Below are 7,615 nucleotides of genomic sequence, written 5' to 3' on the forward strand. Positions count from 1 at the left end.
ATATTTTTAGTTGTCCAGATCAATTCTTTCTATTTTTTTTTTAGTAGAGACGGGGTCTCACTCTTGCTCAGGCTGGTCTCAAACTCCTGACCTTGAGCGATCCACCCGCCTCGGCCTCCCAGAGTGCTAGGATTACAGGCGTGAGCCACCACGCCCGGCCGATATAACATTCTTGAAATGACAAACTATATAAATGAAAAACGGAATAATGGTTGCCAGTGGTCAGGGTCAGGAGGGTGGGGGAGGGGCTAGTGAGCGTGGCAATGAAAAGGCAATGAGAGATTCTCATAGTGATAGAAATGCTCTGTATCTTGACTATATCAATGTCAACATCCTTGTTGTGATGATATTGTACTATAGTTTTCAAAGATGTTACCACTGGAGGACACTAGATAAACAGTACATGGGATCTATCTGCATTATTTCTTGCAATTGTATGTGAATCAACAATTATTTCAAAACTGAAAACTTAATTTAATTTTAAAAACATTTGCACAAACAGTGATAGGAGACAGAAATGTACAGAGGAAAGTGTGGTGCCACGTTATGAGTTGTATAGAAACATCTCTGTGGGGAACATTGGGGACACAGAGGGAAGAATGCAATTCTCCTAGTATTAAGTGAGGAATTAGGAAAGTCTTTATGAATGATATGGCCATTGAGCTGATTCCTGCAAGGTGAGGATATTCTCCAGATGGACAAAGAAAGAGAGAAAGGGCATTGGAATTAGAGGGAATACTGGCATACTGGCAAATTTGTGCACTCTCACCACTTCCATTAAACATGGTACTGCAAGAACAATAAGGCAACAAAAGGCTCCAAAAGGCATAAAGATCAGAAAGGAAGAAGTAAAATTGTCTTTATTTGTAGATAACATGATTCTGTATATGAAAAATCCTAAGAAATCTATAAGAAAAACTAGTAGAAATAGTAAGTGAATTTGTCAAAGTCTCAGTATCCAAGATCTACATAGAAATGTCTATTGTATTTCTATGTACTAGCAACAAACAATTGGAAAAGAAAATTCAAAAACAATACCATTTACAAGAACACAAGAAAACATCAAATACTTAGGAATAAATTTAACAAAAGACATGAAAGGCTTCTACGCTAAAAACTATAAGACATTCCTGAGAGAAATTTTAAAAGACCCAAATAAGTAGAGGGACATACTATGTTTATGATTGGAAGACTAACTATTGTTTAGGTGACAGCCCTCTTTTAATTGATCTAAATTTAATACAATCCCAATCAAAATTCTAGCATACTTTTTTTTTTTATTTCAGCATATTATGGGGGTACAGATGTTTAGGTTACGTATGTTGCCCTTGCCCCCCCCGTCCCCCTCCCCCCCTAAGTCTGAGTTTCAAATATGTCCATCCTTCGGGTGGTGCGCATTGCACTCTTTGTGTATCTAGCATACTTTTTAAAATACATAATTGACAAACTAATTCTAAAATTCATGAGAATGAAAAAGGCCTAGAAAAGCAAAACTATTTTGAAGACTAAGAAGGAAGAGGGTGTATGCTGCTTGATTTTTGAGTATTACAGTAGACATACAGTAATCAAGACAGTGTAATATTAGCCTAAGAACAGACAAATAGATCAATGGAACAAAATAGAGGACAGAAATAGACCCAGACATCTATAGTCAATTGAATTTTTATTGCCTCCAAGTTAACTCAATAGAAAAAGGAAAGTCTTCTTAATACATCATGCTGGATAGCCACAAAGCAAAAAGGCAGGGGAGCAGCATGAGCAGTGGCATGGTGACCTCTGGTAGTCTAGCAGGGCTCGAGGGAACCACACCTAGTACAAGGCTACGGTCGGTGATACAAACATAACAAGCCAGGCAGCAGCCCTGAGTGTCAGGCTAAATTTGCATTTTAATGTATGTAATGGAAAAAACAGATAATGGTGATTGATTCAACCAGGTTCTGATTATATCAAATAAATGACTAGTGACTAAGTCACTATATAGTGGTCAGGCAAATCTTTAAAGACTCACGTTTACTTTTCCAGGCAATGTGGGTACCATTTATGTAATAAGCCTATGTGGGAGGTTGGGACAGGCTTCACTCAGAGCAGGCCTTGGACTGATGGGAGGTGATAAGGGGAAGAGAGAGGACGAGGAGGTGGCTGGTCTTCTCTGTGAGCCACAGAGTTTAAGAGCAGGTGCCTGGGAATCCCACAGCAAATTCCAAACTGGGATTCCACTGGGGTCTGAAGTTCCCTCTGCTTGTGAAGCATCGTAGAGCGCACAAGAATAGGACACCTTTCCACTAGATCAAATGTACTCAATGCTTATTCAATAATACTTGTTAAGTGCGTACTGTGACCCAGGCAGTGGGCTAGACATTCCTAAAGAAAACGACAGTGGGAAATACAAAAGAGAAGGCGGTGAACACACGCCAAGCAATATCAGAAGCAATAGCTACAGGGCAGGACAGTCCATGAGTAAGAACAAAGAGATAGTTGAAAAGACAAACAGCAGGGAGAATTGGGGCCAGGACTGTGAGAGTAATCAAAGCAGACAAAGTATATGAGTAAAAAAAGTGGCAGAGCACAACTGAGAGCATCCAAACTAGAGGACACCAGTGGTGCTGAGCACACCTGGCGTCCAGAGCGTGGTTAATAAAGGAATCAGGACTCCTTGGAGAAATGACTGACTCTAAGACAGGCCAGAAGTATATGAGATGAGCCTGGAGCATCTCGTAGTGACAGAAAATAAGGAAGTGCTCAACACACAAACACACACACACACACACACACACACTGATGGGGGCATGTCAAAGGGGCATAGGAGCCAACTGAAAGAGCTTCCAATGACCAAAGTTGGGACAATTACAGCAACAAATAAGGTAGCATTGAATTATAACCCAAAGGATAATATAGCTACCCATGAGTCCATACTGACATAAATAAACTAGCAAATGGAGGAGAAAAGACAAATCTCCCATGCAGAAGAATTCCAAATAATTTCTGTAGATACTTCACCTTAAGAGAGATGAAGCATAAGTCCCTGCTCCCTAAGTGTGGGCTCCACATAGTGACTTTCTGCTGAAGAGTACAGTATGGAAAAAAGTAACTTTACAGTGGAGAAAGCTGACAATGTCTGCCAGCCAGGTGACAGGGATCAACATCAGTGGTCATAAATCACGGTAAGAGTGTGTGCCCTTGATATGGTGTAGTGAAAATGGCATTTTCATTCTGTGATCTTCCTCTCCAAAAACTCTCAACTCTGTCTAATCATGAAAAAAAATGAAATAAATTCCAGTAGAGGGGTATCCTACGATATACCACCAGTATTTCTCAAAACTGTCAAGGTCATCAGAAAAAAGGAAAGTCTGTCACAACCAAGATGCACAATGGGATCCTGGAACAGAAAAAGGATGGTAAGTTATAAAAAAAAAAAACAACACAAAACTAAGGAAATCTGAATCAACTAGGACTTTGGCTAATATATCAGTATTGGTTTATTAATTGAACCATATTATGTAAGTACGTAGGCACTATGTAAGTATATACCACAGTAATGGAAGGTGTTTATAATAAGGGAAACTAGATGGGGAGGGTGGCAACTCTGTACTTTCTGCTCAATTCTCCTGAAATAGAAAACTATTCTAAAAAATATAAGTACACATGTATAAATCTGGGGGAGGAATTTTTAAAATACGTTAATAATGGATGCAGGCCTTAATACTGTGTAAAAATCATAACAGCCTGGAAAATTGCCTTTAATGCAAAAATTAAACAAATAATATGTGTTTTTTAAAGAAAAAGGGCAAAGCATAAAAATTGAGAGCAAAACTGCTCTCTGATGAGGAGGTAACAGGAAAACCCCATCAGTAACTGAATGCTCATGTGATCTAGTTGGGTGAAACTGTTGGTTATTTTCCCCAATTTCCTATGTTTTCCTGGTAGTAAAAATACCTTTCCAGGTGGGGAACCTTTTGGAGATGAGTAAGTCATGAGAGCGGAGCCCTGGTGAATGGGATTAAGGCCTTTACCAAAGAGACTTCACACAGCATTCGCCCTTTTTTTGCCCCTTTTTGCCCTGTGAGGACACGGCATTCTCAGAGCCGTCTTGAAAGCGGAAAGCGGCCCTCACAGACACGGGACCTGCCGGCGCCTTGATCTTGGACTTCCCGGCCTCCAGAACTGTGAGGAAATTAATTTCTGTTCTTTATAAACCTAGTCTGTGGTATTAATCTTTTGTTGCAGCAGCACGGACGGACTTAAAAGTCAAAAGTTTTGTTCTGGTGGGCTGAGACATGACGGTCTGAGAAAACAACAGAAATAAAAGAGAAGGCTAGAACACAAAATAAAGGAACCAGTTGGGGTTCTTACTGTGAGTAACCGAAACTTACTCCGTTTACTTCAGGTGAGGAGAGAATTCACTGGCGAGACGCAGGGCGGCTCCTGGCGGGCGTGGGGGGCGCTGCGCAGCCGTCAGGGCCCCCGCACGGGAGGGTCGCGGCGCAGCGGCCCTGCGGAGCTGCGGGGTGGGAAGGCCGGTGTCGCGGCGCCACCTTCCCCACCGGGCGCCACACACCTTGAGCCTGCACAAGGGGAGCTAGGCTTGGGCAGCGCAGCGCCTGAACGTGGGAAAAGGGCTAAACTAACAAGCAGTCAGGACATCAGGCTTCACAGAACGGTTAAGAGGACTCAGTTCAGAAATCAGAATCGGCCAGGATAGGGGGAAAAAGAAGTTCAGGTATTATCTCCTTAACTGGCATTTCCAGGGGTGCCTAAGCCCCCAAAAGGAAGGATCCAAGAACAGGAGTAATCAGAAAGTCTATTTAGCTTAAATGAAACTGTCTGTTGCAAACCGTTTTAGTAAAATAAACAAACTTGCTGGTACAGAATTAGGAAATCTGGAGATAAATTCTGAATTAATATAATCAATGTGATTATTTTGTTGATAAAACAATTTTTTCTCAAATATAATTGGGAGAAATAAATGAGTCAATGCTCCCATGTGGGAATCTGTGACACAAGAGATTTCTACAATACTGTGTTTATTACAGCAGGACTTTATTTGTTTTTAGCAAAGTAGCAGTGACATTAAAGGAATCTAAGCAATCTGCTTTGCCTGAACACTTCCAAAGGGAGGTCTGAGATTCCAGAACACATCATCATTTTGAAATGTAGGTCAATCCAAAGATGGGATTAAGATAAGCAAATTAGCTTAATATCCACATTGGAATGCAAGTCTTCCAAACAGTGAAATATTTCAGTGCTTACTCTTATCTCATCATCTCATTTTTTAGAATGAATTAATCTGCCTGCAAAAGAGCCTTGCTCACCACCAGGATAACTGATAACCTGTGGAATAACCACAAGTTACTCTAACACTAATTCACGAGACTCCTCTCATCGTATCCCTATGAATAAAGGAAATTTTTTTCATTGTTAGATGTAAAATCTGCAAATTATTTCATCAACTTTGATTACGTCTAGCAGCAACGATTTGAAGCTGGCAAGGATGCAGACATCAGCCAGCCAGCAACTGCAAAACTTTACACAGGACTGGGGACGTGTTTTTCAATGTTTTCCAGTTATTTTGTTTTTAGTTTTTAGTTCATCTAAGATCTTTCATTTATCTTCAAACCTCAAGATAAAACTAATTTATCAGGGCTGGCAGGCCCTAGAAAAATTAAGAAGGAGACCTCCCTTGTATTTGACTCCATCTCATCTTTTAAGTTTATTTTCCTCCTTCACCTCTCTCTAAGCACCCAATATACCTGAGCCACCCCCCACCACCTACCTACCTACCCCCAGCTCCTATAAATCTAAGTGTGGGTTTGGCATGTTGCCAGCCTGACTGGGCCAAAGGGGCTGAAATGTAACTGGGCTGTAGATGAGCTTTTATTTTAAATCAACTTGGAGAAAAGACAAAAACCAAAATGTGAGAACCTGGAGAAATAACTACTTTGGTGGCTGTTTGATGAGCCAGTGCAGGTTGGCTCCCAATTTTTCAACTAGCATGTGGTGAGCTTCAAACATACAACAAATTTTTATTAAGCACTTTCCATGTGCCAGAGACTATGCCAGGTACTAAGGATAATAAGAAGAGGTAATCCATCCTTTTAGGTAGCTCAAAGTCTGTGAGGAGCACAGGGACCAAGGGAAATAATTACAACATGCAATTAGTGGCTTCACCTTAGAGTTTCCATTGCATTAGGCACAAATGTCTGTTGGCACTTACCTCACACCACGATTTCCCCAGCTCCTAATGCGTTGTCAGGCATATGGTAGACTCTCAAAAATGTCAATGAAATAATGAATGAATAAACAAATGAACAAACAAAACATGGAAGTACCAATATAGAGTGTGGCAGGAGCAATTAACTCTGGCTGGAGGAAAAAGGAAGTCTGGTAAGAAATTGTGATTTGAGCTGAGGTTTAAAGCATGTCTAGCACAGTATCTGACCTTGAATGAGCCCATAATAAAAGTCAGATAAATTCAGTTGAGTGGAAGTTCAGGTGGAGAAAGAGGGCATTCAGAGACGAGGGTGTTCTAGGCAGAAGTAGTGCCTGACACGTGGTAGGAACACAAGAAGTACTTATGAAATGAATGAATAATGAATGTGTGGACAAACAGCATATACAAAATCACCAGTATTGTAAAAAAGCAAACACCTTGAGGAAATGGTATATTTGGAAAATTATATAATTATAAGTGAAAAAGAAAGAGAGAGAGGTAGTTTTACCCTTTCTCAAGAAGCTACCGGAGGATGTGGTGGTAGAGTCTTCACTGTCAAATGCACAATTTCCTACATCGGACCAGTCCAGCCACAAAGGTCCAGTGTATTTCACATTCCCTCAGTGAAGTCTTCCCTGAACATCCCAACTTGGAGCAAGAGCTTATTCTGCCCTACTTATTTCATGAATATTACAATCCAGAATGTTCTTTTGGTTCATCTGGTGTGCTGACTTCTTTGTTCATTGCTTATTTAACTTACATTTTTTTGAGCACCTACTGTGTTGTACTATACTAGGCAACTACAAAGATACCTGTCAAGGAGAAGATGCCTGTAGAAATCATTACAGTTTAGAGTGGAAGTACTGTAAAGTTCAGAAGAAAAGAGTGATCAACTCTTTCAAGGAAGGAAAACGGAGGCACGTCAGGGTAGGGAGTCTTGAGCTGGTTCTTGAAGGATGAATATGGACTTTTTTATGATGTAATTTTTTTATCTTCAATTAAATTGTGATTCAAGACAGACACCATGCCTTATACCTCTCAGTTTCCCCATACCTGTTAGCTTGGCATGGAATAAATATTGAGTATGTATTTGTTAACTGATTAGTACATTCATATAGATGAACAGAGATCTGAACTTCTCAGCTCAGAAATTCCACTTTCACTGAATAATCCCCACAGATGTCATTAAGCTTTACAAACTTGTGTTCTGTGACCCACACTGAGATATTCTAACATGATTATTGGCCTTTTTCGAGGAGGTGATCATTATGTTGCTGAAATCAAAATGGGAGCATCTTAGGTAATATGAAGATCGCTGCCCCTCTGTTATGTAAAACTGCAGATCTTCCCTCCTTTAAACATTTTCAATTTGGGACAGAAAACATTCGTTGAAATGTGGATGTAGTC

The sequence above is a fragment of the Propithecus coquereli genome, unplaced genomic scaffold (genome assembly GCF_000956105.1).
Source record: "Propithecus coquereli isolate 6110/MARCELLA unplaced genomic scaffold, Pcoq_1.0 Scaffold147, whole genome shotgun sequence".
NCBI lineage: Eukaryota > Metazoa > Chordata > Mammalia > Primates > Indriidae > Propithecus > Propithecus coquereli.